Here is a 24,382-nt window from a genome sequence, read left to right as displayed (position 1 = left end):
AACCATTGCCACAGGGCACTTCAGCCCAGAAGGCTGAGCTCATTGCTTTAACTCAGGCTCTAGAAGTCAGTGAAGGTAAGACTGTAAACGTCTACACTCACAAGAAATTCTACAATTATTAGAGGCAGTGTGGAAACCTCAGACGGTGGCGGTCATGCACTGCAGGGGACACCAGCAAGCCTCCACCTCAGTGGACTTAGAAAACTCTCGAGCTGATTCAGAAGCTCGAAAAGCAGCATCTACCCCTTACTGGGCATCGATAGTAGCCCCTTTACTCCCTCAAACACCTGGCCTGATACCTACCTATTCTAAGAAAGAAAAAGACTTCTTCCACACAGAAGGAGGGCAAGTAATAAAAGGAGGATAGATCAGACTGCCAGATGGGAGGCTAGCTGTGCCACAGTTGCTGGGAGCCACAATGGTATTGGTTGTGCGCGAAACCACTCATTTAGGTCCAGAGTCACTTGAAAAATTGTTAGGCTGGTACTTCTACATCTCACACTTGACAGCACTTGCCAAAGCAGTAGCACAACGGTGCGTTACTTGCCAACAGCACAATGTGAGATAAGGCCCCACTGTTCCGCCTGGCATAAAAGCTTATGAGCGGCTCCTTTTGAGGATCTTCAGGTGGATTTCACAGAAATGTCGAAATGTGGAGGTAACAAGTATTTGCTGGTTCTTGTGTGTGCTTACTCTGGGTGGGTGGAAGCTTATCCAACACAAACTGAAAAGGCCTATGAGGTAACCCGTGTGCTTCTCCGAGATCTTATATTCCTAGGTTTGGACTGCCCTTATGAATCAGCTCAGATAACGGGCTGGCATTTGTGACTGACTTGGTACAGAAGACAGCAAAGGCATTAGGAATCACTTGGAAGCTACATGCCGCCTACTGACCTCAGAGTTCCGGAAAGGTGGAACAAATGAGTCGGACTGTCAAAAATAGTTTAGGGGAAGTATATCAGGAAACAGGATTAAAGTAGAGACAGGCCCTTCCTATAGTATTATTTAAAATTAGATACACTCCTTCTAAGAAAACAGGATACTCCCCTCATGAAATACTGTATTATAGGCCTCCTCCTATACTACGGGAGCTTCCAGGCACTCCCCAAGCGTTAGGTGAAATTGAATTACAGCGACAGCTACAGGCTTTAGGAAAAATTACACAGACAGTCTCATTGGGTAAATGAGAGGTGTCCCATCAGCTTATTCTCCCCAGTTCACCCTTTCTCTCCAGGTGATCACGTGTGGATCAAGGACTGGAACGTAGCCCCTTTGTGGCCATGGTAGAAAGGACCTCAGACTGTCATCCTGACCACCTCCATGGCTGTAGAGGTAGAAGGAATCCCAGCCTGGATCCACCGCAGCAGTGTGAAACCTGCAGCCGATGAAACCTGGGAAGCAAAACCAAGCTTGGACAACTCCTGCAAAGTGACTCTGAGGAAGACGACAAGCCCTGCTCCAGTCACACCTGGAAGCTGACTGGTCTACACATGGCCGAAGCATGAGGAGAATCATCGTGGAACTCATTTTCCTTATAATTTGGACTCGTATAGTAAAAACTTTCACTGATTTTCCCCACATGGAAGACTGCTGTCAGTGTATACATCAGGTTACCGAGGTAGGGCAACGAATTAAAACAATCTTTCTGTTCTATAGTTACTATAAATGCCTAGGAACTTTGAAAGGAACATGTTTATATAATGACACTCAGTACAAGGTATGTAGCCCAGGAAACGACCAAACAGATGTGTGTTATGACTCCTCTGAGCCTCCCATGTCCACAGTTTTTGAAATAAGATTAAGGACTGAAGACTGGTGGGGACTCATAAATGATACAAGTAAAGTATTAGCCAGAACAGAAGAAAAAGGGGTGCCCAAATGCATAATCTTGAAAGTTGATGCCTGTGCTGTCATTAATAGCAATAAGTTAGGGAGGGGGTGTGGCTCTTTTAGTTGGGAAAAAGGCTATATGACTGAAAATAAGTACAGTTGTCATGAATTAGGATTGTGTGGAAATGAATGTGGATACTGGTCTTGTGTCATTTGGGCCACTTGGATAAAAAATGAAAAGGATCCAGTCTCCCTTCAACAAGAAAAAAATGGCCCTTCCTGTACTAAGGGGCAATGTATCCCCTTAGAGCTAGTAATAATCAGTCCCCTTGATCCTCGCTGGAAAAAAGCAGAGCATGTGACCTTAGGAATCGATGGGGCCAGGCTGGATCCTCGAGTACATATCTTGGTTCGAGGAGAAGTTTACAAACAATCTCCTGAGCTAGTGTTTCAGACTTTCAATGATGAACTAAATGTACCAGTACCAGAAATTCCAGGAAAACAAGAAATTTGTTTTTGCAATTAGCCAAGCATGTAGCCCAGTCTCTCAATGTCATTTCATGTTACTTATGTGGAGGAACTGTAATGGGACGTCAGTGGCAATGGGAAGCCTGATAATTAGTACCTACAGATGCCGTTCCTGATGAATTCCTGGCTCAAAAGAATCACCCTGATAATTTCTGGGTCCTAAAAGCCTCAATTATTGGACAATATTGCATAGGTAGAGAAGGAAAAGAATTCACTTGTAGGATGACTTAGTTGTCTGAGACAGAAACTGCATAATGGTACCACGAAAACAGTCACTTGGTGGAGTTCAAATCAAACAGAGATGAATCTATTTAGCAAATTCTCAAAGTTGCAAAGTGTGTGGGCCCACCCGGAGTCCCAGCAGGACTGGACAGCCCCCACTGGATTATACCGGATATGTAGGCATAGAGCTTACACCAAATTACCTGAGCAGTGGGCAGATAGTTTTGTTATTGGCACTATTAAACCATCTTTCTTCTTACTGCCCATAAAAATAGGTGAACTCCTGGGTTTACCTGTCTATTCTTCCCATGAAAAGAGAAGTATAGCTATAGGAAATTGGAAAGATGATGAATGGTCCCCCGAGAGAATCATACAATATTATAGGCCTGCTACTTGGGCACAAGACGGCTTGTGGTGATACCAGACCCCTGTTTACATGATCAACTGAATCATACAGCTACAAGCTGTCTTAGAAATAATCACTAATAAAACTGGCAGAGCCTTGACTATTCTGACCCGGCAAGAAACTCAGATGAGAAATGCTATCTATCAAAATAGATTGGCTCTCAACTACTTGCCAGCAGCTGAAGGAGGGGTCTGTGGGAAATTTAACTTTACTAATTGCTGTCTACAAATAGATGATCAAGGGCAAGTAGTTGAAGACATAGTTAGAGATATAACAAAACTGGCACATGTGCCTGTGCCAGTGTGGCATGGATTTGATCCTGGGACCATGTTTGGAAAATGGTTCCCAGTGCCAGGAAGATTTAAAACTTGATCTGTCTTGCAAGAAGACATGGGTAGTGAAAATGAAAGTGAGAACTTCCACTAATAAAATGAGTGACAGTCTGAGAAGGAAGGAATAAAGGAGGAGACCACCTCTCATATTGTCTTATGCCCAATTTCTGCCTCCAAAGAAAGAAGAAGTAAAAACTAAAAGGCAGAAATGAAATCCACAGGCAGACAGCCCAGCACTGTATCCTGGACCTGGTAGTTAAAGATTGACCTCGACTTAATCAGTTGTATTATCTACAGATTACAGACATTGTATAGAAATGCACTGTGAAAATCCCTATTCTGTTTTGTGCCGATCTAATTACCGGTGCATGCAGCCCCCAGTCACGTACCCCCTGCTTGCTCAATCAATCACAACCCCCTCACACCCACCCCCTTAGAGTTGTGAGCCTTTTAAAGGGACAAGAATTGCTCATTCCAGGAGCTCAGCTCTTGAGACAGGAGTCTTGCCAATGCCCCTGGCCAAATAAACCCCTTCCTTCTTTAACTCAGTGTCTGAGGAGTTTTGTCTGCGGCTCGTCCTGCTACAATGGTAGTGGTAGAAAATTTAGTGAAGTTGTTGTTTGCAGTCATGGCAAATAAAAATTGTATCTAATAAACTGGTGGATCACAAAAAGTGTTGATGCGGGAAGTCAAAAGTGCCTATTGTTTATTTTAGCTGCATATGAAAGATAAGGAAAAGAGCCATATGAGATACATAGAACTGTTAAAACTTTGAGGGGAATTTAAAGGTTATGTAGAGGATTCAGGACTTAGTCAGTTGTTTTTTAAGAAAGGTTATTTATCATCCTAGTCTCTTCCAACAAATATTATCAAAGGAAGAAATGGTTTTCAGGCACTGATTTAATCTACGGCCTCTGAGGCCTTAACGGGAAGTACTTACAGCTATGTACTACTGGCAGGTTCAGCTGTGCACTTTTCCTGGCTTACACATGGCCCTCTTTTGGCTATGTCCTCACGTGGTGGAGGTGGAGGTGAGACAGAGAATTAGATCTCTCTCATGTCTCTTCTTAAAAAGGTGCTAGTGGCATGATGAAGGATTCACTCTCATAACCTCATTGTCTACCAAAGGCCCATTTCCAAGGACATATCACTTTAGGGTTAGGGCTTCAACATCCTAATTTCATAGGGGACACAATTCAATCCATAGTACACTGGCATCCATGTGTTCAATGGATTTCAGAATTGCTATGAACCAATGACTGCAGGGTACCTTCTATTCTCTCCTTTCAGATTGGTAATATCTTGACGTTATCTTACCTCTGTCCCAACATCATATGATGGGTGTGGGTGATGGGCAGATTTCACATAGAGAGGAATAGTACTCGGAAAGCTGTACTTGAGAAACTTATCTAAGGAGCTTCCTCTGCACCTGGACCTGATGGAGACAAGATTTTAGACTTGAGGAGTGGGGATTTTAGAAGGGGTAGTTAATTAATGTTGCATATGGGAAAAATGTGAATAATTTCTGGCGAGAGGATAGATTGTGGTAGATTAAAGATGTGTGCAATTTGTTTTCTGCTATTTCCATGAAGAGGTGGGATCTACTTCTTCTCCTCTTGAATCTTGCCAGCATCTTTGATGCAGGTTCTGGCTTAGGATGTAGGAGACTGATAGTTTCCATGTCCACTCTCTTAGAACACTTGTGTTTGGTTAGAAAGCTAACCACCCTGGCATTTAGGGAATGGTGCCAGTGATGGTAGACTTCCTACAACAATGGGGGAGTCCTGCAAAATTGAGAATGGTTTTCTTGTCCTCCAAATGAACCATAAAGCATTCATGTATGTGAAAAACATTCATTAAAATTTTCTATGTGAGGGTTCTTAATTGTGGCCTTCAGACCATCAGCATCAGCATCAACTGATAACTTATTTTACACGCAGATTTTTGGGCTCCACTCCAGATGTACTGAATCAAAAACTCATGGGTGAGACCAACCAAGCAATCCGTGTTTTATCAAGCTCCTTGTTGCACACTAACATTTGAGAACCACTGATTTACGCTAAGAAATAAAATTTTATAATGTGCACCCAATTTCCCAAGAATCCTAACGCTGTACAAGTTCAGGGAAGATTGTACAATACCTTGTTGAGGTCTTTACCAGGAAAGGCTAATAATTTTAGATAATTATGCAGTTCATGGTAATAGACTGTATCGCCATGTTGCCCAGACTGGTCCCAAACTCCTGAGCTCAGGCAAAGTGCTAGGATTACAGGCGTAAGGCACCACGCCTGACCAATAATGTATATTTTCTATAAAAATTAAGTTTGTAAGAGTTTTGTCCAAATATCTTTATCTTTATTATTTAAAAGAATGTATCCATTGGTTTCTCAGAGAGGTCTATTCAAATCTCCAATTATTGTAAGTTTGCTTATTTATTTGCACTCTTTTTTTTCATTCAGCATTTCAAGGCTAAGTTGTAGAAGGCTTACACAAACTAATGATTGCTCATGTCGTTGGTGCGTTCTTCCTTTTAGCTTAATGAAATGTTCCTCTATCTTTATTAATAATTTTAATCTTAAATTCCATTTTTTGCTATTAATATTTCCATACCAGCATTATTTTGGCAAATATCTATTTTGTCAATCTATTTTTGCATACATTTGTTTTCAACTTCCTTGTGTAGTGCTTCTTTTAGTGTGTCATTTCCCATCCAAGCTAGAACTCTTAAGAGTAAAAAGAAGAGTATTGATAATTATGCTAGGATAATAGATGAAATACAGAAATCCAGGTCACTGGGAAATGTGACCATCATAAGTAGCATATCACTGGATTGTTTTTGTAATCAGATGTGATATTCTATCTTTTAAAGTAGATAATACATTAATATTCTTTGTAGTTACTGACATATTTAGATATTTGTTGCAGCTTAATTTGCATTTCTAGTGCATTTTGTTGAATAGCTTAATTGTATGATACTTCTCCTTCTTCTTCATTTTTATTTTAGTCCTCTTCTTGCTTCTTTTTCATTGACATAATTTTCTTTATTCTGTCTCTCTTTTCCTGTTTTCCACTGGATTAGAGGTTATTAATTTCACAAAACATTTTAAATACTAGTTTATCTTAAATTTGAACTTGTGTGTTTGACTGAAGGGTGTTTGAAATTATTCAGTGTCTTTACTCCTCCCCTATATATTCAGGTAATATAAACATCTTACAACTATTTACATCTGATTTGTCTTATATTACTATTGTCCAATATTTTAATTCCAACTTATTTTAACATTACCTCCTTGTTTCATCATTAACATATTTTAAAGTCAATACTTATTTATATTTACCAACACGCTTGAAAATACATTTATTTCTTACATTCTTCTCTTTTCTTTTCGTTTCAATTCTTGTTGAAACACCTCTTTTAGTATTTCTCTTAATAAAGGCCTACCAAACCATAACACTTTATCTATGTATATTTGAAAATGTCTGGATTCTATTTTACAAAGCTACAGCTATTACTTCAATTTTATAAGTGAGGAATCTGAGTTGCAGATTTGATAAATAAATTTCTCATAGAGGGAAATTGTTAAAAGTGACCAACAGTGAATGCCCAAGACAATGGAATAATATAATTTGAAGGGTAAAAATCTTCTTCTCTAAAATTCTATTCTTAGCTGACATTTATTGATGTAAAATATGATGTCTAATTATCTTGCCTCCTTTGATAATGAGTCTCTTCTTTCTGGTAAGCTTAAAGATTCTTCCATAACATTCTGCAGGAGTGTTTAGATGAGTCTAGGTATGAATTTGCTTCTCTTACTCTGCTGGTGACTTGGTGCTCTCCTTTACACTGAGATTCTTGTTCTTCACATCTCTCTGAACAATGAGAGCCTTTCTCTAATTCTGTCTGCTTTCTCTTTTCATAGCTCTTCCTTGTGGGCCACTGGACCTTTCCATCTCATCCTTCCTGTCTCTATATTTACCTTTGTCAATTTGTACTGAATTCTGGGAAGTGTCCAGAATTCCTTCAATTTGTCCTTCAATTTATCCATTTATATTTTCTTTGTGTCTTGTGTTTTTTTCACTGTTTTTTTTTCTTTAAATTTTATAAATCTGTGCAGGAAAGGGTTAACTTGCGGGTGTGAGTTGCTCAAACCTTACACCTTCAGAAAGGACCTGTCTTCAGAACCTGCTCTTGGACAGCTCCTTGGAGATGAACTCTGAATCTTTGGAATATTCTGCCTGATCGCTTTTGTGTGCTTGAGGCAAGGGACACAGTTTGATCATATAGTTTATGCTAACACTGTGGTTTATGTCAAGCACCTGCTTTTGCTCTGCAGGACTGGAGTCTGAGTAGCTCAGGTGCTTATGTGACTACATGCCTACATCACTGACCCCCAATAAACCCCTTGGGCACAAGACTCAGGTGAGCTTTCATGACTGACAACACCTCACATATGTCATTACACATTATTGTTGGCATAATTAAACAGGTTTGTGTACCTCCACTGGGAAAAGATACATAGAAATGTGTGCCTGGTACCTCCTGGACTTCACCCCATGTGCCTTTTTCTCTTACTGCTTTTATTCTGTATTCTTTTGCTGTATTAAACTCTAACCAAAAGTATAGTGGATTTTCTGAGTCCTGTAAATACTTCAAGTAAATCACCAAGGCTGAGGATGCTCTTGGGGACCCCTGACTCACGTATGTATTTCTCTTTTCTAAATGTTCAATTTTAACCAATTTCTAGTCTATTTTCACCTTTTCCTATTACTATAGACATCTTATTGTTTCTCTAGTTTATTCCTTTCTTTCTTACAATATTCTAAATTTATTTAGAGCTTCTCTCTGATTAACAAGAATACTTTTTGTCCTTTGTGTACAAAATTTTCCTCTTGTTGAGTCTACTGTTTCTCTCCCATGGTTACCCTGTATTCAGCCATTTGGTAGCAGCTACAACTTAAGCTTGTGTTGACCCATGAATACTGGTACTCAGGGCTAAAGAATGGATTAAATTTGCTTACAGTAGACCTTCATGAGTTTCTCTGATTCCAGGCTAGTTTTCATAATAAATTTTTGCTTGGTGTGAATTAGATTTTAAACTCACACAGAGAATAGGATTAGGCAGCTGATATATTTTGTTAAATCCTTTTCCCTTTCCTACTGCTCTGAATTTTGGTAAGTATTCTTACTACTTTGCCAGGCTAGTGGGTAGCATTTTTTTCTAAAAGTTTTTTAAAACTTTGTTTCATGGGTTTAGTGAAAGATGGGAAAGAGTGTGTAAGAGCATGTCACCTCCTTCCATGCTTAAGTAGACTGTTCTGTTGTTAAAGGTACTAAAATAACTCTGTTATAAGCCATTTTTCTCCTAGGTCCAATTGTCCTGAACACCAGGGGACATTTAATTGTATTAGGAGTCCAGTATTTTTTAAAATCAATTTTTGTGATTTGCTTTACATTTTTCTATACTATCTGAGTGACATTTTATTTTAGTGTCAATTTTTCTCTCTTTAAATTATCTGTTTAAAAGTTAATGTGTGTGTGTGTGCAGTTTGTAGAATTTGGAAAGCCAAAGTTTTCAAGATGACACTAATACATTATTTTTGGTGGACCCACTCTGAATGTCATTTTGTTTATCTTTGTTTCTTCTAAACCCAGGGCCAAATCTTATTTTTATAAGAATTTTTTTTATTTGTAGTTCAGTTAGGAATATAAAAAGAGCACTGTGTACTGGCTTCCCAAGAATTTGTATGTCTAATCCCTCAAGAATGTGAATAGTTAATTACAAATGTGGTCAAAGATCAGAAGTATGGAAGTGATAGGCTATCATAAAAATGAAAGAATATTAGTTGAAAAAAGAATGCAGAAATTAACAAAATGTTTAATAATTTCTTTACATCAGTTACTGTGGGAGATGACTGAAGGGTGAACAGAGAGAGAATAGATTGCCCAGGAAAAGCTATCAAACATTCTTATAGAGCAAGTAAGCAAGATTGATTATGAAGTCAGAATGTCTGAACATTGCAAAAACTCTAGGGAATGGCACAGCTTCAGATTTTTAACTTAAGTGATCAAACAACAGAAGCAAAACTTTAGAGATAAAACTGCAGTTTCATGAAGAAGAAAAATACAGATCAAAAGAATGAATGTTTATTTTTGCTAAGATGTAGGAAGCAGAATACTATTTAGATTCACATTTAGTATAGGAAATAGCTAATTTTAGAATATTTTTCTATAAACACACCATTTTTCCAGTTCTTTTAGCCTTTTTATGGGATATAGCAGTTGTCTTATTACCTCTCATTTTGACATGCAAAAATAAAGGAAGGAATACTAACAAGATACCAATAATCTTACGATGTTACCCTGATGTGTTTATTTTTCTACTTGAAAGGGTGGATGTCAGTTCCAAGTTTGTGCATGTGGCATGTGTGTGTATCTGGGGTGTGTGTGTGTGTAATAATCTTTGAAAAAGACGTAACTGATATCTTGTCTAGTTTATGAAATGCTATGCCTTATTATCTCACTAAGCCCAATAGTTTTGTTGACTAGGTCTTTAAAAATAAACGTGGTATGAAATTAATAGGACTATAAGGGACAAGGGAGATGCTAACTTTAAAAAATGAGAAGTGGAAAAAAAAAGAATAAGCATGTGAATCCTTCACCAGCAACCAAGGTATCCAGGTTCCCTCATCAAAATTGACTAGAAGGCTGTTGGGACTCATGGAGAGAAGGAAGGACAGTGTGGTGTGGCTGCCCACTTGAGAGCCACATGGGGAAGGGGAATCCCCTGCTCCCAGCCAAGGAAGGCAGTGAGTGAGCCTGCTACCCAGCCAGGGAAGCTGTGCTTTTTCCACGGAACTGTGCAACCCATGGATCGGAAGATCCCACTCGCGAACCCACACCACCTGGGCCTAGCATCCCAACTCTGGAATGCACAGACTCTGAGAGCCTGTCAGCTGGAATCTGCTGATGCCCACTGAATTCCTAAGGTGAGGGGCGGCCAGCACCCAGCTGTGGCTGCTTGCTGTCTAAGCCATTTGAGCTCCTTGGAGGAGAGGCAACAGTCAGCACTGGGACTGGCAACTGCCTAACATGCTAAGCCTCCTGGGTGGGGGAAGGGTGGTGCCCATTTCTATAGCTCCAGGTTGTACTTTTTCCTTGCTGGAGCCAGGGAGGCTGGACAGCTTGGGTCCTAAGACTTGTCCCCACATCCCAACACACTGGCTGTGGCAGTATTCAGCCAGAGTGCCCCTTCAGTTCTAAACCTGACCCATCCTTCCTCACTGGGCAGGGCTTCCCTGCAGGATCTCCAATAACTCCAGCCAGAGTCTCAGGGACAGAATTTGGATTTCTCTGGGCCTGAACCCCTAGAGGGAGTGGTGGCCGCAGTCTCTGTGGACCAGCAGGCTTAGCCTCTCCTCCTAGTAGTTCTGAGGAATGCAGGTAGCCCAGATGAGTGGGTTTCCACCCAGCGAAACATACTCGCTCCACCAAGGGACAAAGTACTTCGTTAAACGGGTCCTGCTCCCCGTGCGACCAAACTGGGTGAGACACTCCAATAGCGGTTGCCAGGCACCTTATACAGGAGCAATCCTACAGGCATCAGATTGGTGTCCCTCAAGGTTAGAGGTCCCAGAAGAAGGAGCAGGCACCCATCTTTGTTGTTTTCGAGACTCCTTGAGTGATATCTCTAGGCACTGGAGTGAATCAGATGAATAAGTCCTGAAGGGAACCCCCAGCAAACTGCAGCAGCCCTACAGAAGAGGGGCCTGACTATTGAAAGAAAAACAAACAAGCAGAAAGCAACAACAGCATCAACCACAACAGCAAAAAAGGCCCCCACAAAAACCCCATCCAATGGTCAGCAGCCTCAAAGACCAAACTAGACAAACTCATGAAGATGAGAAAAAATCAACAAAAAAATGCTGAAAACCCAAAAGGCCAGAGTGCCTCTTCTCCTCCAAATGATCACAATATCTCTCCATCAAGGGCACAGAACCGGATGGAGGATCAGATGGATGAACTGACAGAAGTAGGCTTCAGAAGATGGGTAATAACAAACTAAAGTGAGCTAAAAGATCATGTTCTAACTCAGTGCAAAGAAGCTAAGAAACTTGACAAAAAATTAGAGGAATTGCTAACTAGAATAACCAGTTTAGGGAGGAACATAAATGACCTGATGGAGTTGAAAAACACAGCTTGAGAACTTTGTGAAGAATACACAAGTATCAACAGCTGAATCAACCAAGTGGAAGAAAAGATATCAGAGTTTGAAGACCGTCTTACTGAAATAAGATATGCAGACAAGAATGGAGAAAAAGGAATGAAAAGGAGTGAACAAAGCCTCCAAGAAATATGGGACTTCATAAAAAGACAAACCTGTGATTGACTGGAGTATCAGAAGGATACTGGAGTATCAGACGGAACCTGTGAAGGACTGTGATGGGGAGAAAGGAAACAAGCTGGAAAACACACTTCAGAATATTATCCAGGAGAACCTCACCAATCTAGCAAGATAGGCCAACATGAAAATTCAGGAAATACAGAGAATAGCATTAAAATACTCCATGAGAAGATCAACCCCAGGACATATAATCATCAGATTCTCCAAGGTTAAAATTAAGGAAAAATTGTTAAGGGAAACCAGAGAGAAAGGCCAGGTCACCTACAAAGGAAAGCCCATCAGACTAACAGCAGACCTCTCAGGAGAAGCTCTACAAGCCAGAAGAGACTGGGGGCCAACATTCAACATTCTTAAAGAAAAGAATTTTCAACCCAGAATTTCCTATCCAGCCAAACTAAGCTTCATAAGTGAAGGTGAAATAAAACCCTTTCCAGACAAGCAAGTTCTGAGGGATTTCATCATCACCAGGCCTGCCCTGCAAGAGCTCCTGAAAGAAGCACTACATACAAAAAGGAAAATCTGGTAATAGCCACTGCAAAAACACACCAAAATATAAAGACCAATGACACTATGAAGAAACTGCATCAACTAGTGTGCAAAATAACCAAAGAGCATAATGACGACAGGATCAAATTCACACATAACAATACTAACCTTAAATGTAAATGGGCTAAATGCCCCAATTAAAAGACTGTCAAATTGGGTAAGGAGTCAAAACCCATTGGTTTGCTGTATTTAGGAGACCCATCTTACACAGGCCCAAAATAAAGGGATGGAGGAATATTTACCAAGCAAATTGAAAGGAAAAAAAAAAACAGGGATTGCAATCCTAGTCTTTGACAAAACAGATTTTAAACCAACAAAGGTAAAAAAAGACAAAGAAAGGCATTACATAATGATAAAGGGAACAATTAAACAGGAAGAGCTAAGTATTCTAAATATATATGCACCCAATACAGGAGCACCCAGATTCATAATACAAGTTTTTGGAGACCTACAAAGAAACTTAGATTCCCACACAATAACAGTGGGAGACTTTAACACCCCACTGTCAGTATTAGACAGATCAGTGAGACAGAAAATTAAGAAGGATATTCAGGACTTGAACTCAGCTACGGATCAAGTGGAACCAGTAGACGTCTACAGAGCTCTCCATCCCAAATCAACGGAATATACATTCTTCTCAGTGCCACATGGCACTTATTCTAAAAGTCACCACATAATTGGAAGTAAAACACTCCTAAGCAAATGCAAAAGAACGGAAATCATAACAGTCTCTCAGACAACAGTGCAATCGAATTAGAACTTGGGATTAAGAAATTCAGTCAAAACCACACAATTTCATGGAAATTGAATAATATGCTCCTGAATGACTCCTGGGTAAATAATAAAATTAAGGCAGAAATCAAGAAGTTCTTTGAAACCAATGAGAACAAACAGATAACATACCATAATCTCTGGGAAATGACTAAAGTAGTGTTAAGAGGGAAATTTGTAGCACTAAATGCCCATATCAGAAAGCTGCAAAAATCTCAAATCAACACACTAACATCCCAATTAGAAGAAGTAGAGAAGCAAGAGCAAAATAATCCACAAGCTAGCAGAAGACAAGAAATAACTAAGATCAGAGAAGAATTGAAGGAGGCAAAGACACGAAAAACTCTCCAAAACATCAATGAATGCAGGAGTTGTTGTTGTTTTTTTTAATTAACCAAATAGCTAGACTGCTAGCTAGACTAATAAAGAATAGAGAGACAAGAATCAAATAGACAAAATAAAAAATGATGTCAGTGGATATCACCACCGACCCCACAGAAATACAAACTACTATCAGAGAATACTATAATCACCACTATGCAAATAAACTAGAAAATCTAGAAGAAATAGATAAATCCCTGGACCCATACACCCTCCCAAGACTAAACCAAGAAGTCAAATCCCTTACTAGACCAATAACAAGCTCTGACATTGAGGCAGTAATTAATAGCCTACTAACCAAAAAAAAGCCCATGATCAGACAGATTCACAGGTGAATTCTACCAAAAATACAAAGAGGAGCTGGTACCATTCCTTCTGAAAGTATTCCAAACAGTTGAAAAGGAGGGATTCCTCACTTACTCATTTTATGAAGCCAGCATCATCCAGATACCAAAACTGAGAAGAAACACAACAAAAAAGAAAACTTCAGGCCAGTACCCCTGATGAATATTGATGCAATAAATACTGCTCAATAAAATACTGGCAAACTGAATCCAGCAGCACATCAAAAAGCCTATCCACCAAGATCAAGTTGGCTTCATCCCTGAGATGCAAGGCTGGTTCAACATACACAAATCAATAAATGTAATCCATCACATAAACAGAACCAAAGACAAAAACCACATGATTGTCTCAATAGATGCAGAAAAGGCCTTTGATAAAATTCAACATCACTTCATGTTAAAAACTCTCATTAAACTAGGTATTGATAGAACATATCCCAAAATAATAAGAGCTATTTATGACAAACCCACAGCCAATATCATACTGAATGGGCAAAAGCTGGAAGCATTCCCTTTGAAAACTGGTACAAGAAAAGGATGCCCTGTCTTACTGCTCCTCTTTAACATAGTATTGTAAATTCTGACCAGGACAATCAGTCGAGAGAAAGAAATAAAGTGTATTCAAATAGGAAGAGAGGAAGTCAAATTGTTACTATTTGCTGATGACATGATTTTATATTTAGAAAATGCCATCATCTCAGCCCCAAAACTTCTTGAATTGAAAAGCAACTTCAGTAAAGTCTCAGAATACAAAATCAATGTGCAAAAATTACCAGCATTCCTTTTCACCAACAATCGACAAGCAGAGAGTCAAATCATCCCATTCACAATGCTACAAAGAGAATAAAATACCTAGGAAGACAGCTAACAAGGGATATGAAGGACCTCTTCAAGGAGAACTACAAATCACTGCTCAAGAACATAAGAAAGGACACAAACAAATGGAAAAAAATTCCATGTTCATGGATAGAAGAATCAATATCTTGAAAATGGCCGTACTGCCCAAAGTAATTTATAGATTCGATGTCATTGCCATCAAACTACCATTGACTTTCTTAGGAGAATTAGAAAAAAACTACTTTAAATTTCATATGGAATCAAAGAAGATCTTATATAGGCAAGACAATCCTAAGCAAAAAGAACAAAGCTGGACGCAGCATGGTACCTGATTTCAAACTATACTACAATGCTGCAGTAACCAAAACAGCATGGTACTGGTAACAAAACAGACATATAGACCAACAGAAACCTCGGACATAACACCACGCACCTACAACCATCTGATCTTCAACAAACCTGACAAAAACAAGCAGTGGGGGGAGGATCTGCTACTCAGTCAATGGTGCTGGGAAAACTGGCTAGTCATATGCAGAAAACAGAAACTGGACCCCTTCCTTATACCTTATACAAACAATTAATTCAAGATGGATTAAAGACTTAAACATAAAGCCCAAAACCATAAGCAACCTAGAAGAAAATCTAGGACATTCAGGACATAGGCATGGGCAAAGGCTTCATGACAAAAATGCCAAAAGTGATTGCAACAAAAGTCAAAATTGACAAATGGGATCTAATTAAACGAGCTTCCGCACAGCAAAAGAAACTATCATCAGAGTGGACAGGCAACCTACTGAACAGGAGAAAATTTTGCAAGCTACCCATCTGACACAGGTTTAATATCCAGAATTTATAAGGAAGTTAAACAAATTTACAAGAAAAAAAAAACATCAAAAATTGGGCAAAGGATATGAACAGGCATGTCTCAAAAGAAAACACTTACATGCCCAACAAACATATGGAAAAAAGTTCAACATCACTGATCATCAGAGAAGTGCAAATTAAAACCACAATGACATACCATCTCACGCCAGTCAGAATGGCGATTATTAAAAGGTCAGGAAATAATAGATGCTGGCAAGGCTGTGGAGAAATAGCAACACTTTTACACTGTTGGTGGGAGTGTAAATTAGTTCAACTATTGTGGAAGACAGCATGGTGATTCCTCAAGAATCTAGAACCAGAAATACCATTTGACCCAGCAATCCCATTACTGGGTATATACCCAAAGGATTATAAATCATTCTACTATAAAGACACATGCACACATATGTTTACTGCAGCACTATTTACAATAGCAAAGACATGGAACCAACCCAAATGCCCATCAATGATAGACTGGATAAAGAAAATGTGGTACATATACACCATAGAATACTATGAAGCCATAAAAAGCAATGAGACTACGTCCTCTGCAGGAACATGGATGAAGCTGGAAATCATCATCCTCAGCAAACTAACACAGGAACACAAAACAGAAAACCAAACACCACATGTTCTCACTCATAAGTGGGAGTTGAAGATTGAGAACACATGGACACAGAGAGGGGAGCAACACATGCCAGGGCCTGTTAATGGGTGGGGGTTGAGGGGAGGGAACTTAGAGGATGGGTCAATAGGTGCAGCAAACCACCATGGCACACATACACCTATGTAACAAACCTGCACTTTCTGTGCATGTATCCCATTTTTTGTTTTTTTGAAGAAATGAAAAACTCCCTATAATCAATCTCTCTTGCTGTGTTTCTCTCTATATATCTGTCACCTTCTTTTATTGCCCTAAATCTTTCCCTCAATATTTTCCCCACATTGACCAACATCTAGATTTTGTTTCTATCTGTCCTGCCATTTTCATATTAACAGATTTCCAAGTTCCTATCCTCTCTCATACTCTGCAATTTACATGATTCCTTCATAAGACTCTTACTGGCTCCTAATTTAACTGTGTAGCTCCAGGGAGGTTTTATCTTATTCTGTTCATATCTCCCTCTATTTATAGTATTACAGACAATCTAACTGAACTTTGACTTTTGTGCTTACTCACATATGCGCATCTGGTAGTAGAGTCTCTAATTTCTGTAATTTCTGTAAGGGTCCCTTCACCCCTGGCAGAAATTTCTTTGATATAAAATTGTGTTAAAAATAATAGAAGATATCTAAGTGGATCACATGAATCTACACATGATAAAATTTCATTGAACTAAATACACATACACAAATGAGTGCATGTAAAACTAAGGTGTATTGATTGTATCAGTGTAAAATTGCTGGTTGGAAATTTTACAGTGTTGGGGAGACTGAGTAAATGTTCAGTGGAATTTCTGACTGATTTTTCTTATAATTGTATATGAGTCTACAATTATTTCAAAATATTTTTTTTTTAAAAAAAGACATGGTGGAAACACAATTGAGTGTTTTGAGCTTCACTTTGTATCTTTTACTGAGTTAGCAATCTCAGACAAGATCACAGATAATTATCTAGCACTTTCCCCTGACCATCCCTTACCCCAACCAGTTTTCTAGGACAGAAAATTAAATGTTATAGGCATCAGGATCCTTCAATTAAGGCCATTTCTAAATCTAAATTATTTTTCTGTCAACAGTCATTCACCGTCAGTCAATAAATAGTTGTCGAGCACCTATTGTAAATTACACACTCTTATAGGCACTGGAGTTCCAAACAATGTATTTGCTCCTGGCTTTAATGAATGTATTTTCTGAATAAAAAGCATTTGTGGTATGCTAAGATCAACTGGATTTATAATTTCAATTTGTTAATATTTGCAGGCTGCTTTATCGATACTTTCTTATTTTATGCTATGATGCATCGAAGTGAACTCTGATCCCTTCAAACAGAATCATTGCTTTCAGATGAAGAAACCTCAAGATTAAATATAAACTTCAAAATCTACAAAGATTTTAGAAGGTGAAGAAACATGGAAAGATCTCTGGTGATGGACCCAGCATTGCTGAACCATGAAAAGTCTTACACGTGAAGAAGCCTGTGAAAACAAGGTGACTAACCTCATCAAATGGAGTGGAGATGTTGTGGCAAAGCTGCCTGGGTAAACCACAACTCACAAGAGATAGAATTTCACTAAGTTCTTAAGAGGTTACAGACTCTATTTCTATCCTTAAATACACTCATTATTTTATCCCTGGATATACTCAATTATAGTTTAAACTTAAATTGAATAAAATATGATGCGAATGATTCTATTTTATTTCAGGAGTGTGCCAGGGGAATAACAAGGAAGAAAAATGTCAGAAGAATTAGTTTCTCTCTAATTGAACAAATGTATTTATATTTCCTTGTTGATAGACATAGATCCTGAATGAGAAACTGAAACTTAAGAAGTTACAGTTAAGACTCCACTTGTGACAATGACTACCAATGCTCTTTGGTATATTAAGTTTTCCAATTCAACACAGGAAATTGAGTTGGAATTTGTTTTGCAATTGTTTTTTTTTTTTTTTTTCAGCCTCTGTTTTGTAGAGTGTTTTTTCCTATGATCAAGAAGACTGATCTGTAGAAACACAATGATAACATTACTAACTTGGCCAGTCATTGGCTCATTAAAAATGTTTGTGTGCTTGAATGGGCAAGAAATTACATTTGAAAGTTACCAAAAAAAAAAAAAAGACTGTAGGTATGAGATTAGAGGTGACTTTTAACTTTCATGTTCTTCATCTTCCATTCTTGCCTCAAAAAGACTGCAGGTTCCTTCTTCACATTCAGTGTGTCTCATGGGTCAGAAAATCTGTGTGGTCACAGTCTAACTAGCACAGCCACTGTTCTTTGACTCCTTAAATGCTCTTATCCTTCCACTCAGTCATCTGTTTGGCCCCATTTCTTTCATATTCCATGCAGAATTACATGTGCAATTAGGGTTTTGTTTTCATTATTACTGTTATTATTATAATCACTATTTGCCAATTCTATTGATTACTCTTTCCATTTGTTTTTCAATAAAACTCTCTCTATAGACCAACAACAATGCCTCAATCTTTTAATCTACCAAAAAACAAAACAAAACAAAACAAAAAAACAAAAAACCTCAACTCCATCAGCAATTGGATCAATAATACTAGGAATTCACAATTTTCAGTCTCAGTGATTTCCCCCAACATTAAACTCCTTTTTATTTTGATTGTCCATTACTTCATAACTTTTGAAATGCTCTTTCGATTAGTCTAATGCAATTTGGCCAAGATTGTGACTCTCAAGACTGAAATTTTTTGAAATATGGACATGGGGAGTCCCCACATTTTGCTAGACTACATCTTGGAGGGTGCTTGGAAAGCAGAAATGGTGGGAAATAGTTTTATTTTCTGTTTGCAAAAGCCACTTTGCAACTTGTGGTTATCCTATTCTATAACTAAGCTCCTGCCTGTATTTACAGTGGGCTTTGAAGAACCAGCTGCTGAAAGTGATAAATCAGCAGCTGAAAATGATGAATACGAGACTGATTGGAACTCAAAGTGAAATATAGGTGCTTGTCAACAATGTTAGATTGGTAACTAGAGGTGGCAAAGAGTGGTGACTATTGGCAAAATGTACGAATATATGTATTATAGTAGCAATTACACTTGCTTATTTGAATGTTTTTGAAGTCCTCTTATTTATAGAACATTCTGTTTTTTTATTTTGAGGAGCACTGCTAACAATAAATCAGAACCAACATTTATTGAGTGTTGATTATTATATCCCAAGTCCAGTACTAGACTGTGGAGCATTAAGCTATGAAATGCCTAGTTGTGATTTCCAAGCACCACTTATGGCAAATTATGATCTGCTTTTTATATTAGTGCACTATCTCTAGATGTAACAGGTATTCTGGATTTTAAAACCTATTTATAATGTTTGTTTCTAATGTGGTTTATGCTTACTCAAATGGAATATTTTTCAGCTTTCTGAGTGGTACTTACACACCTGTTGTTCATGGATCTTTCCACTTTGATTTTGATATATTCAAGTTGCCAACGTTCCCTGGTTACTAGTCCATGTAATGGTCTGTTCATTTGTATGTAAACATTTATATGAGATGGAAAAGTTGAAGTAATTTAAATTTAGTCCATTATGTTATTCCAGTGTGAATTGTGTGTCACTACACAATTTCAACGCAAGGTTATTCATTGGTTTACCTTCTGCCTTTTTATGGCTTCCAGGCATGTTTAATATCTGTGATTAACTGAATTTTTCAGGTTAACATCTGCATTTAATCACAAGTTATTACCCATTTCCTAGACTGGTCAGTGTAACATTTCAATCACTCCTTCCTTCTTTCTCCACCCATATAGTAAAAGATTCAAAATCAGTTATACTTTCTCTCTTTCACAGCCATCGAGCTGCACTTAAATAATATTCAAGAAAGTTATATTTCTTTTGAAGTGGTCATAGGAAGCATATGCTTAGTGTATATAAACAGAAAGAAAGTTGATGCACTGATTTGGTTGATTTACAGAGCTCTTGTGTCTATATATAAACATTTTGCCTCAGAGAGAAATGAAAGGCTCTATTGGACTCCAAAAGCCACGTAGCTCCTGTGTAACAGCACTGAGATTCAAAGAGCAAGGCTTTGAATTTCACAGTCCTCTGCTTTTGTTTTTTTTTTTTTTCGGTCTAGCTCAACAAACTTCTGAGAGGTCCCTGTTTTAGCTTCAACACTCCTTGTCTCATTTTCCAAACTCTTTAATTTTTCAAAGTCATTTGATCCTGGAGAATAAAACCTTAAGGATTAGCTATACTTCCGTCTTTTTTCCTACTGAACAGAATCATTCAAACCAATTCTTCCATTTTCTCTGAGTTATCCATAAGCCTATCATAAATGACTCAATTTAAGAAGGAAAAATAATATGAAATCAGAAGAACTAAATGTGTGGTAATGTCTCGCCACTATATTTTTGGCAAACCTTGACCTAATTCGGGTCAAAGTTAGCATTTCTTCCCAAAATGAGTATTTTGTTGGTGTGGGTGGGAGGAGGGTAGGAATAAGCAGCTATGTTGGGCTTTTAATTGATTGAGAACTAAGATGTGAGCAATATTCTCTGTGTTTTCTTCAAGTATGGGGCGTACAGGACTATGACTAAAAATTGTGAAGAGAATCTAATACATTAAAGTTAATTAGATATTCTAATCAAATATAACTTACGACTAAGTTGTTCTGATACGTTTAGTGATCACTGTGATTATTGTTCTAGGAAGTTTTTAGGCACAATATATGTAAATGCTCACATAATTATTGCAATTAATTTCCCCTTATGTGTAGTCAAATAAAACCTTTATTATTTTCCTTAATTCATTTAAAAGCAACAGAAATCATTCTGTGCCCACTAGATGCAAGACCTTAATTGCCCTGAAGTCAGAAGTGGCATCTTGTTCATAATTTTATCACCAATGTCAAATGCATTGATTGATGATTAGTAGGTATTTAAAGTTCATACAAAAATGAATAATATATGGAGACTGCAATAAAGAATATTTAAAATTTCCTTTTCTAGGTTCTCAATTTGTAAAATCATATTTAATGAGGCATTTCTTTATATCAGTTCAATATTCATCATTTTCATTCCCACAAGGAAATGTAAGAAAACAAAAAAGGGTCTAGACTAAATTCTTTGTATCACTACTCTGTTTTTCACCCCAGCTTCCATCTTCCATGACTTAGATGTTCTAACTGGTTCAATGAACTATTCTCTGTCTTTCAAGGTTCAAGTGGCTACTAATGCTCTTTGGAAAGAATATCAGCATTCACTATGGGAGGGGCCCGAAGTGCCTCAGGGGATCTTGGAGTGCTAGTGGGGATTAATTTTGCATTGAGGCCATCTGAAGTCTTGAAGCACAGGAAGGATGGGGAATTGTGGCTGGGAATTTACTATGATTTGGTGAAGGAATAGGATATGACCTGTGGGTTACATGGGTGTGAGACACCAAAGCATAGTACTCCAGAGGCAGAATCTAAGTCCTTGAAGTCGAAGTCTGTGTGTCCCAGAAGCAGGAAACCTTCAGGGCAGAAAAAGCCAATGATGGTTCTTTCTGGCTGTGACCATTTGGTCTCTTGAAACCAGTTAAACCAGGTTCATATGCGCTGTTGAACTTAGGGCAAGATTTCTGTGTCCATGAAATTGTTCTTTTTTCATTCACTACTTCCCAATGAGTCCAAATACAGCCTCAGAATGTTTGTTAACATAGGACTTCAGGAGGCGGCAAATACCAACAAAGTCAGGTTAAGGTTTTAGAAATCAAACCAATTCTTGTCCTAGTAATAAAGCAATTTCAGGGGGAATGGGGAACACTTCTTGGTCCTACTTTGACTTCCTCCTTGCCTTTCCCCAATAAAAATTCCCCTATCTAATGTCCCTACTGATGTGTGATATTATCTTTGTCAGACAACACAACAATCCCTTCAACAATCAGAAGACATAGATTGATGCTTACACAGCCTTTCCAGCTTTCTTCTTAGTTGTTCCCTCTTCACATACTTTCTCTGTTGTCCCCTCATGCCCATGCTTCCTCTAGGACACTTACCAGAAAAGAACTCCTCTCCAAACTGTTACCCACACAATCTGCCTTCTGAGCTTTCTGGATCGATTAAAGTGTGGTCTAGGCCTTCAGCATCCACATATTAACCTCCGACTTTCTTTTCAATCAATAGCAATAGGGCTTGTAACCCCTCAGTATTCCACTGCTGCAGCTGCTCTTTCCCTTTATTGGGGACTAACAGTGGTCCAGGAATAACAATGAAATACAGACATATTACCATTTAATCACTTAAGAAACAACTCCAGAGATAAATGCTAATAATTGGCTCTAAAGAGATTAAGTAATTTGTAGAAGGACACACTTAGGGTAAGTGAAAGAGTGAGGAATTAATTCTGATCTAATCCTAACTCCTTAACTGCCTTGACAGACCACCTTCATGTTGACTTTTATTTCGGTCTTTATATTCCTCAATCCAATACTGTCTAAAGGAACTTTCTGCCAAAATAAATTTGTTCTATAGCTGCACTATTTTTATACACAACCCACTTGCCTCTTCTGGGTATTAAGCACTTACAATGTGGCTAACGCAACTGAGGAAATACATTTTACATTTATTCTGATTTAAATTGAAACAGGCACGCATAACCATTGGCTACTGTATTGGACCACACATCTTCAATACCTCAGGATCCTTAGATCTTGTCAACAGCACCTTCATGCTGACACTTTGTTTGCCCTTGATTGAATGTTCACGATCTCATGATTGTTTTCCTGTTTTCTCCACCTTTTCTGGCGTTCTTTTCTTCCTCCAGTTTCTTACATATAAGTTGTTCCCAGGTTTCTTTTGTACATTTCCTACATTTTATTCCTGGGCATTAACACTCATTCCGATGTCTTTAAATATCTTTGTATGAAAGGCCAAGATCTTTTCCTGACAAAAAAGCAGAGGTAATGTTCTTTCCAAAGCTCTTCTTCATATTTTCCCTGTTTCTCTTAATGGCACGGTGATTCTTTCAGTTCCTCAGATTCACAACTTCTAATTCTTCTTGTGTGCATATGCCTTTTGTTTGGCTCTGTGAAATCTTTTGCCAAGTTTCAAGGATCCTGTCCTCCAAATGTCCCATGTGTGTTCCTATCTCTTTGCTTTCCCGGCTGCAACCCCATTTTTTTGTGTTTTCCCCCTGAGAGAAACCAATTTAATGCTTCTATTCTCAGCATTTCACAGCATGCAGGACTCAAAAATATACAACAGAAGAAAAAAACCCACAATTTTTTGAAGAGCCTTTAATATTTTGATGTCTATTGACCTTAGAACTTTAAATCTCAACAACAAAGAAGTATTGCGGATCTCCATAACTTATATAGAATTATCTGAATTCTATAAACTTTTCTGAACAGAACGATTACTTACATGTCAAGAATCCGGGAAGCCTAGAAGATGTCTTAACAGTTTTGAGGTTTTATTAAAGACACTTTTTAAAATTATATTAAGCAAATGCTCTCTGAGAATCAAAGACTTTTGTTTGTTTATTTGTTTGTTTTTTGTTTTGAGATGGAGTCTTTCTCTGTCGCCCAGGCTGCCAGCCTCCACTTCCCTTTTGCAGATTCGGAAACAGAGCCTGGGGAAGGTCACATGACTTGCCCATCACTTGATCAGCTTGGGGCCAGCTGGGGCCACACGGGGTCTCCGGGCTGCAAGTCCTTTCCAATCCTGTCCCTGATGCCCTCTGAGACAGTTTCTGCCGATTCAGCATCAACAGTTTGTCCCGCAGCTGCCGTGCACACAAACCTCAGCCATCAGATGTTCCCTGAAGCACAGAGTCCCGTTCTCAGAAGCCAACCAAGCTGCCCTTCTGGGCAGTGCTCTCTCACTTGGGGGCCAGGACATGGGCTGTGACTCTCCTCCTTCCTGTGGAGCATCTTCAGCTGATCCACGTTGTGCACGGTGCTGCAGGCGGGGCAGCAATCTATGCTTGTGACATGAGAGTCTTGGCACATGTGAGGTAGGTGGGGTCAACACTCACACCAGCCCTCCAAGCCTGGGAGGCACTCCTCCTCGACTAGGCAGACAAGTATTTGGGCTGTCTCTGCAGTCCTGCGGGAGCAATCCGCTTCCTTCAGAGGGTCTATGGATTATCTGGGCTTTCCTGGTATATTCCTGCAGCAGTTCTGGAGCAAAAGTTCATAATGCAAGTGAGTCTCCAATCTAGTCTTGCCTCCTATCCGCCATTTTTCCCTCGGGAACTCTCCAACCCCATTTCTAAGATTCAAATATCAAGTCCTTTGGAATAGTTTGAATA

Source organism: Colobus angolensis, unplaced genomic scaffold (assembly GCF_000951035.1).
Source record: "Colobus angolensis palliatus isolate OR3802 unplaced genomic scaffold, Cang.pa_1.0 Scaffold180, whole genome shotgun sequence".
In the NCBI taxonomy this organism is placed as follows: Eukaryota; Metazoa; Chordata; class Mammalia; order Primates; family Cercopithecidae; genus Colobus; species Colobus angolensis.
Note: the sequence above shows the minus strand (reverse complement) of the source record.